Genomic DNA, 9,778 nt, shown 5'->3' on the forward strand with positions numbered 1-9,778 from the left:
GGGGGGGAGGGCTTTTTACCATTCATCTTAAACATAAAACATGCAGTGCTTTTCTTTTAACTGTCTTCAACTTAAACTTTAACCTTTTCTACTGTCCCTGCCATTTATCTTAAGCACAGGGTGTGTAGTGTCTTCTGTTAGCTGTCACCAACTTTCCACACTATGTTTCTGCCTCATCCATACACAGAGGACACAGAGAAGAGCAGAGTGAATGGTCTTTGATGCATTTGAATTTTCTAGCTGAAAGAACTATAGAAGAAGAAGAATATCTTGAAGGTCTTTATACATTATTTTTATAGAGACAAGAGTTATCTTCAGAACAGCTAGGTGCATAATTGGCAGTGGCTTTCTGTCATTCTGATAATTTAGAGTATGTTGCTGTGTCCCTAGAAGGGGAGTTCAGCCGCTCCTGAGACCAGTGTTCTGACATTTGGAATGAAGGAACAATACTCACCTTTCAGAATTTTTGTGGAGGTTAAGTGAGATAATAAGGTAAGGCGCTTAGCCCTCAACTCATGCCTGCTGCATGGGGCACTTTGTAGAGTGGTTATACTGTTGAAGAAGTGGAATCAAAGCCAGAGAATCATGATGACCAAAGGAAACATCAGTCAAGTTTGGGCCCATTCCATGCATGTGTCATGACAAATAATACTTTAAAGAATTGTCTCTAATTGGGCACAGTAGTACATGCCTATAATCCCAGAAACTAGAGAGGCCAAGGCAGGAGGATTACAAGTTTGAGGCCAGCCTCTGAAACTGATCAAGACGCTGTCTCAAAATTTAAAATAAATAAATAAATAAAAAGGCTGGGGATGTATCTCAGTGCTAGAGCACCTCTGAATTTAATCCCCAGTACCAAGAAAAGAAAGAAAAGAAAAAAGAGGGAGGGAATTTTCTCTAGGCATAATTGCATTAAAATTAAACATAATTAAGGAAAAAAGGCAAATTAATATTCATCTGAGTAACTACTTTGTGTTAAGTTCTCTCTGGGTATACTAGGTAGCTAGTGCTGCAAAGCAAAGTGCCACAAAACTGGCCATCTTAAAACAACACATGCTCAGTGTATCACAATTTTTGTGAGTCAGGACTGTGAGCATGATTTAGGGTCCCTTCTGGCTACAATCAAAATGTGGGCTGGAGTTGGGAGCAGTGGCCCACACCTGTAATCACAGCTACTGCGGATGCTGAGGCAGGAGGAATGCAAGTTCAAGGCAAGACTCAGCAATTTAACAAGACCCTGTATCAAAATAAAAAAATACACAGGACTGGGTGTGTGGCTCAGTGGTAAAGTGTCCATGGGTTCAATCCCCAGGACCATTAAAAAAAGAAAAATAGGGGTCAGGACTGAGGTCTCAGATAAAGGCTCAGCTAGCCTTATAGTTCACTTCCAAGTTCACATGGTTGTTGGCAAAATTCAATTCCTGGAGGGCTGTTGGTCTGGGACTTTAGTTCCTACAGGTTGTTGGTTGGAATACAGTCCCTTTCCAATGTGGAAGCTGCTTCATGAAAGCAAGCAGAGAATGCAACAGAGTCTAAGGCTCAGGTCTTGGTTTTGTTTAACCTAATCAGATTGGTGTTGTCCCATCACTTTGCTGTGTTCTGTTGCTTAGAAACAACTAACAGATCATACCCACACGCAAGGGGAAGAGATTACTCAAAGGTGTGAATACCAGTAAATGGGGCTCTTTGGAGACCATTTAAAGTTGGCTTACCATAGAAGTTAACATGGAAATAATAGAAATTGTAATTAGAGTAAACTTAGCACTGATCATATGCCAGAAACTTCTCTAAGCATTTAAATTTATAAATTCATTTAAGTGTCCCAACAAACCCAGGAAGTAGGCTTTATTGTAATTTTTATTTATTTTTTTATTTTATTGGTTCTTCTAAGATATACATGGCAGTAGACTCTATTCTGATAAAATTATACAAACATGGGATATATCTTATTCTAATTAGGACCCCATTCTTGTGGGTGGGCGTTATGGTGAGATTCACGTAGATATTTTCATAGGAAAATTATGTTAGATTTATTCTACTGTCTTTTCTATTTGTGTAGCTCCTCCCTTCCTTGTGTTACCCTTTGTATAATCTATTGAACTTCTCTTCTTCACCTCCCCCACTTTATTGTGGTTTAGCTTTCACATGTCAGTGAAAACATTCAATCTTTGGGTTTTTTTTGGGGGGGGGTACAGGGGGTTGGCTTATTTCACTTAGCACGATATTCTCTAGATCCATCCACTTACTGGCAAATGTCAACATTTCATTCTTCTCCATGGCTGAATTATATTCTATTGTGTATATTTTCCACATTTTCTTTATCCATACATCTGTTGATAAACAAAATGTGGGCTGAAATTGGGAGCAGTGGTCCACACCTGTGGGCCTTACGAGATTATCTCATTTAAATTTCACAAAAACTCCGAAACATGAGTATTATTCCTTCATTCTGAATTTCAGAACACTGGTCTATTGAGAGGCTAAACCTCTTCCAGGGACACAGCAACTTACTCTAAATTATCAGAATAACAGAAAGCCACTGCCAATTATGCACCTAGCTGTTCTGAAGATAAATCTTGTCTCTATAGAAATAATGTATAAAGACTTAAAAAAAAAAGACTGGTGTTCTTGTAAGAATAAGCTTAGCTATTGTGAATTGGTGTGGCCGTGTTACTGTATTATGCTGATTTTAAATCCTTTGGATGTATACTGAGGAGTGGGATAACTGGGTTGAATGGTGGTTCCATTTCTAGTTTTTTCAGGAATCTCCATGCTGCTTTCCAGAGGGGTTGCACAAATTTGCAATCCTATCAACAATGTATGAGTGTACCCCTTTTTCCACATCCTTGCCAACATTTATCATTACTTATATTCTTGATAAGTGGTGCCGCAGTCTGGCTAGACACAAATCACGAGCCACTCAAGCAGGAACAAACTTTACTTCTGAACTCCCCCAAACACCACCCACGCGACCCTTCCAGGGACACCACACACCAACCGGAACTCCCTCCACCCGAACTTCACCAACCAACGGTGAACTCCCCAGGAATCCCTGAGAGAGCTCCCAAGTAGCGGGCGCCCTAGGCGGACAGCAGGGGTCTATATACAATTGAATATACAGCCTGTTTCAATCCAGGATCATCCAGTCACAGCAACCATAGACAGCTTAACTTAATTATCATCATCTTAATGGCTCACCTCTCAACCATTACTTCTGGCAAAATGCCAGGGGTCATTCCGACTTGGCTGTGGCTCTCAGCAAGTGGCATTTTGACTGGAGTGAGATGGAATCTCACTATGGTTTTAATTTGCATTTCCCTAATTTCTAGAGATGTTGAACATTTTTTCATGTATTTGTCAATCATTCCTATTTCTTCTTTTGGGAAGGTCCTGTTCAGTTCATTTGTCCATTTATTTATTGGGTTGTGTTTTTGATGTTAAGCTTTTTGAGTTCTTTGTATGTCTTGAAATGAATGCCCTGAGGTGCAGGTGGTAAAGATTTTCTCCCATTCTGTAGGTTCTCTCTCCACGTTCTTGATTGTTTCTTTTGCTGTGAAGAAGCTTTTTAGTTTGATGCTATCCCATTTATTGATTTTTTTATTCTATTTTTTTTTTTGTGTGTGTGTGTGTGTGCTTTAGGAATCTTGTTCAGGAAGTCAGTTCCTGTGTTAATATGTTGAAGTGTTGGGCTGAACTTTTCTTCTACTAGGTGCAGGGTTTCTGGTCTAATGCCTAGGTCCTTGATCCACTTTGAGTGATTTTTGGGCAGGTTGAGAGATAGGGGTTCAATTTCAATCTAGTACATATGGATTACCAGTTTTCCCAGCACCATTTGTTGAAGAGGCTATCTTTTCTCCAACGTATGTTTACGAAGCCTTTGTCTAGTATGAGGTAACTGTATTTATGTGGGTTTACCTCTGTGTTTTCTATTCTGTTCCATTGGTCTTCTTGCCTATTTTGGTGCCAATACCATACTGGTTTTTTTGTTTGTTTTTGTTTTTAACTATAGCTCTGTAGTACCATTTAAGGTCTGGTATTGTGATGTCTCCTACTTCGTATTTCTAAGGATTGCTTTAGCTATCCTGGGCCTCTTATTTTTCCAAATGAAGTTCATAATGGCTTTTTATATTTCTATGAAGAATGTCATTGGAATTTTGATGGGAACTGCATTGAATTTGTAGAGCACTTTTGGTAGTATGGCCATTTTGACAATATTGATTCTGCCTATCCAAGAACATGGGAGGTCTTTCCATCTTCTAAGTTCTTCCTCAATTTCTTTCTTTAGTATTCTGTAGTTTTCATTGTAAAAAATCCTTCACCTCTTTTGTTAGATTGATTCGTAAGTATTTTTTTTTTTTGAGGCTAATGTGAATGGGATAGCTTCCTGATTTCTCTTTCAGCCGATTCATCATTGGAGTATAGGAATGCAATTGATTTAAGGGTGATGATTTTGTATCCTGCTAGTTTGCTGAATTCATTTATGAGTTTTCCAAAACACAGAGAGCTTAAGTGATTTGCTTAAGGTCACACAACTAATAAGTCAGAGAACTTCTATTTGAACATTCTAATTCCAGGGTCCTTATCCTAACCACTGTTACACTGTATATACTTTGTAACTCTATATCACAAAAATTATGAATAGAAATTTATTGATAATTATGGTCTATACTAGTCCATTTATTATTTTCTATATTTAAAAAGGTACCTATTAATAATGTTATATGAAATTTTTAAAAAGTTCTCCATGGTAAGATAATGCATATACTACTACATAGTAAGTGCTCAATCTATGTTAGTTTTCTTCCTTCTCATTGGCAACTAGATGGGCACAGCAGAGTTAGGGTAGCATTCTGTATATGCTCTTTAAATGGATCAAGATTTGACAATATTTCTGTATCACTAACTCTGGAAGTACTAAAAATGTTCAGAAATATTTGCTGGGAACAGGACAATACACTTGATCTCATTAAGTATATTAGAATGTTTGCCTTCGGAGGGGAACCCAAATAATATTTGAATAACAAGTCACTGACTTTGGATGAATCATGTTCAATGGCAAAGTTGAACAGCATCTATTTATCTATAAATGGATTCTTTTGGTCCTTGCTAAACTCAGTTACAATCCTCTGAGTGGTATGATAAATATGATGCATTTAATTTGACTTCTATGTACTATAAAGAGTTCCCTTAGTTTTTCTACTGTGCCTACACACTTCTGTTGCTCTGAGGCCCAGTTTCATGCTCCGTTGTGATGCAGGCTTCTCCTTCACAAAGTAAAATTGGGTGGAGACACCTGCACAATCCAGCTGGGTTCCTTCTTCTACTCAATTAGAAATTTATGGGCTGGGCAGGTTGCTCAGTGGTAGAGTGCCTTCATATGTGAGGTCCTGGGTTCGTTCTCCAGCATTTCAAAAAGGAAAAGAGAAGTTTGTATGTCTGTATACAAAGGCATGGCAAAGGCATATCTTGAACCATATGAATCCTACAGCTCCTTCTGTAGGACATGTGATTACTAGAACAGAACAGTTGTAGCAATTCTTTGGATGCGCAGGTCATCTGAATATCTGCTTTACAACTTCATTAATGTGGATAATGGAAAACTGACTGTATTTAGCATTATATACTCACATACATATATGGTGTGTGAAAGAGAAAGAGGGAGGGAGAGAATATCTGTCATGAACAAGGAAAGCTAGTTATTATTCTTTAACAAGTCTAACAATTTCAGAACATTAGTGTCAGTAAGTTTAAAAAGTATGCAAGTATGCATTATATGAAAACTCAGACGTCATTTTATATGGTATAATGGACACTTTTTGAAATGATCTTATTTCTGTTCTCCTTGACCCCTGAAATCTTTATGTTGGAGACCTACCCGAAATAAGGTCTATGAAGAGGTAATTAAGGACTAGGAGTATGTAACTCAGTGGTAGAGCATTTGCTTCCCAAGCTTAAGGCCCTAGGCTAGATCCCCAGCACATGGCAAGTGGCGGGGGTGGGGTGATTAGGGTGGGGCCCTAATCTTATAAGACTGGTGTTCTTAGGGCTGGGGCTGTAGCTCAGTGGCAGAGCACTTGCCTCCCATGAGTGAGGCTCTGGGTTTGATCCTCAGCGCCACATACAAATAAATAAAATAAAGGTATTGTGTCCATCTGCAACTAAAAAAAATATTTTAAAAATAAGCAAATAAAATAAAGGCATTTTGTCCATCTACAACTACAAAAAAAAAAAAAAAGACTGGTGTTCTTATAAGAAGAGGAAGAGACAACAGAAGTCGCAGTCTCTCTCTCTCTGTGTGTGTGTGTGTGTGTGTGTGTGTGTGTGTGTGTGTATGTATGTACAGAGGAAAGGCCATGTGAGTATACAACTAGAAGGTGGACTTCTGAAAGTCAGGAATAAAAACCTTATCAGAAACCAATGGTGCTGGCACTTTGATCTTGGACTTTGAGTCCCTAGAACTGTGAGAAAATAAATTTCTGATTAAGCCACCCAGCCTGTGATATTCTTTCATGACAGCCCATGCTGACTAATACAGAGGCCTGTCCTGTTAAACTGCAACCCTTTCCTCATTACCCATGTCCTTCTACAGAGAGCTCCCATTGATCTTGCTAAGTGGGTGGCAAGTGAGCCATGTAAACCTGCCACCTGAGGACAGCTGATTATCTGAGCTGTTCACACTTGATCCAAGTTTGTCCAACAGGCTACTCTCAAGGGAATTGGAAAGAGGGAGTCAGAAACTCTAGTTAGTTTCAGTGAAATAATGAAGAGAACATCTGAAGCTCAGGCTGTGGTAACTCAGTACAGACTGATCTAGAGAAAGCAGGTCTTTTGAGAGAAGGAAAAGAATAAAGTACACATACAGATGTGCAGAGAGAAAGGGGAGAATCCAAGAGAGTGGCCTGAGAGAGACAGAAAGGGTGGCCTAAGCTGTGGACTTTCTAATGACTTGCAGTCTCTTGAAAAGTCCTGTAACAACAAATCCCATCATTATGTACAATTACAATGCACCAACTAAAAAAAAGGGGAAAAATAAAAATTAATAAAAACAAAGGTCTTGCTTAAGTCTGTACTTAATTTCCATGAAATACCTCTGATTACCTGTACAAAAATTCCTCTTTACTTCTCTAGGCAGCTTCTGTTTCTTGAAACCCAAGGATTCTTTAATAAGCCATATGGAAACATGCATAATCAAGTTCTAAAGCATGAATTAAGAAGTCCTGTAATAAACAGGAGAGCTGTTCTTGACATTTAATTCACGTTCCCATCAGGTGCCTGTCTCTGGGTGTACCTGGGAGAAATTCTGAAGTTTCCGATAGTCTAAGGAGTGAGACTGCCATGGAAGATTGAAAAGAGGATCAAGATAAGGCAGGCAGTCCCTTCTGCCAACTGGTGGTGGCTGGTGGTTGTTATTTGCCCTTCTGAGAAACAGCAAAACTGAAAAACTTAAGGGTTGAAAAACACACATCATAGAAAAATAAAGCATACTGCAGGAAAGGTGACAAAAACTGCAGTTAGCCGTCACAGAGAAGAGACAGCGGGTATTGTGGTTTAGATATGAGGTATCCCCAAAAGCTCACGTGGGAGACAATGCAGAAAGTTAAGAGGTGAAACTATTGGGTTATGAGAGCCTCGACCTAATCAGTGCATTGATCCACTGATAAGGATTAAGTGGGTGGTCACTATAGACAGATAGGGTGTGGCTGGAGGAGGTGGATCACTGGGGGAATGCCTTTGTCATTTACATTTTGTTCCTGGTGAGCAGACCTCTCTCCTTCCCAGTTACCAAAGCCTGAGCTGCCTTCCTCTGCCCACCCATTCACCTTGCTGTTCTGCCTCACTTTGGACCCTGAGCGATGGAGTTGACCTTCTGTGGACTGAGATCTCTGGAACCATGAGTCCCAAATAAGCTTTTCCTCCTTTACATTGTTTTCATCAGATCTTTTGGCCACAACAGCAAAAAACAAACAAAAAAACAAACAAACAAAGTGACTCAAACAGTGGACAAGTGTTGGGCAGAGAGAGTGGAAGCAAAGTAAAATGAACCACATCTGGAGAAAGAAGACAGGAATGCTGAAGGAAAGAAAGATCACCACAGACGTGAATATAGACACACATATGCAGTCTGTATTTATGCATATGTACATCACGTTTGACAGCAGTTTATTGAACGAGCACACAGTAAAGCATGTACACACCGGCCAGCGTCCATTATGGTTGAGTTCAAGATTATTACTGTGAGTTATTGGACCTATTTCCTTATATCTGCACAGAATTTTGAACTTTAAGGACTTAACATTTGATTGTCATATGGTTATTACGTTCAAAATATTTGTGTTTTTCCCCCCAACACCAAATTAAATCAATAAAATTTCCATGTTGTTTCTGATAAGTTCAAGTCAACCAAGGATCTAAGACATATGCTTCTTAAAAGATAACAACTGAGCCCGACCTGGCTGTATATACATATAATGACAGAGGGCACAAGACCCCTGAAGTCAGAGAAACTGATAGCAGAACCAGCAGCAAAAGTAGTACTAAGGACCAGTTCCTAATCACTGACCACATGGTGACGACCTGAGGGCCAGGTAGTACCTGTATGTACCTGTGTATGTAGCTAGGTACATAACAGGAAAAGAACCCTTCAATTAGGCGACCATTAGCTAAGTTGGGCTTCCAGTGCCTCTTTTTCTAAGGGAGGTACTGGGGCTTGACCTCATGGAGGGCTTGACCACTGAGGTACATCCTCAGTCTTTTTATTTTTTATTATTTTGAGACAGGGTCTCACTAAGTTGCTTAGGCCTTGCTAAGTTGTTGAGGCTGGCCTCAAACTTGTGATCCTCTTGCCTCAGCCTCCAGAGTCATTGGGATTACAGGTGTGCTGGGCTTGCAGATACCTTTTAATGTTCTCCCTCATGGAAAGCGTTTCAGGGTAAAGAGTCTCTTATCTGGACTACTGTGATGTTTAATCTTGGTTATCAACTTGAAAGTATTTAGACATGTCTGAAAAATTAGTAGACACTTCTGGTTGTGTCTGTGAGAGTGTTGCAGGGATGATTGGCATATGCCTCAGTGAACTGGGGAGGGGAAGACCCTCTCCTGCATGTGGACAGCACCAAATGGAACAAAAGGAGGCTAAATGGAAAAGAAAGCAGATGGGTGGGGCGGGGAGCTTACCTGCATGGCAAGCTTGATTCTTTTTGAGCAGGTGTATTTTTTTTTCTGTTGCCATTGCCCACAGACATCAGGCTCCAGCTTCTTCAGTCCTTCAACCTGGACTCACACCAGGGTGGTTTCCAGGGAGCTTTCCGGCCTTCAGCCTCAGATAGGTCTGCATTATTGGTCCCTCTTGTTTGGAGGCTTTCAGCTCCTAGGAACAAGCATCTGCTGACTTCCCTGGCTTTTCCATTTGATGACGGCCATTGTGTGATCATCCAGCTCCTCTGATTTTGTAAGCCAGTCTAATAGACCTTTATATATATATATCTTCTGTTGGTTCTGTTCCTCTAGAGAACCCCCACTAACACAGTTACCCTGGAATGTCTCTGTAAGACAGGTCTCTAAGTTGCTCCAGAGGATCACACTATCTCCAGCTTCCAAGGCTGTTTGTTCTTCAAAAGTATCTGTTACTTGGAAGGCTTGAGCTATCCAGGAATATAAGATATCCATGAAAAATTGTCCCCCCAAAATTTCAACTTCCAAAAAAACTATTTTCATTTAAAAATGTTTTAGTTTGGGTTTTTTTTTTTTTTTTTTTTTTTTTTTTTTTTTTTTTTTTTTT

The sequence above is a fragment of the Marmota marmota genome, unplaced genomic scaffold (assembly GCF_001458135.2).
Source record: "Marmota marmota marmota unplaced genomic scaffold, marMar, whole genome shotgun sequence".
Taxonomy (NCBI): Eukaryota; Metazoa; Chordata; class Mammalia; order Rodentia; family Sciuridae; genus Marmota; species Marmota marmota.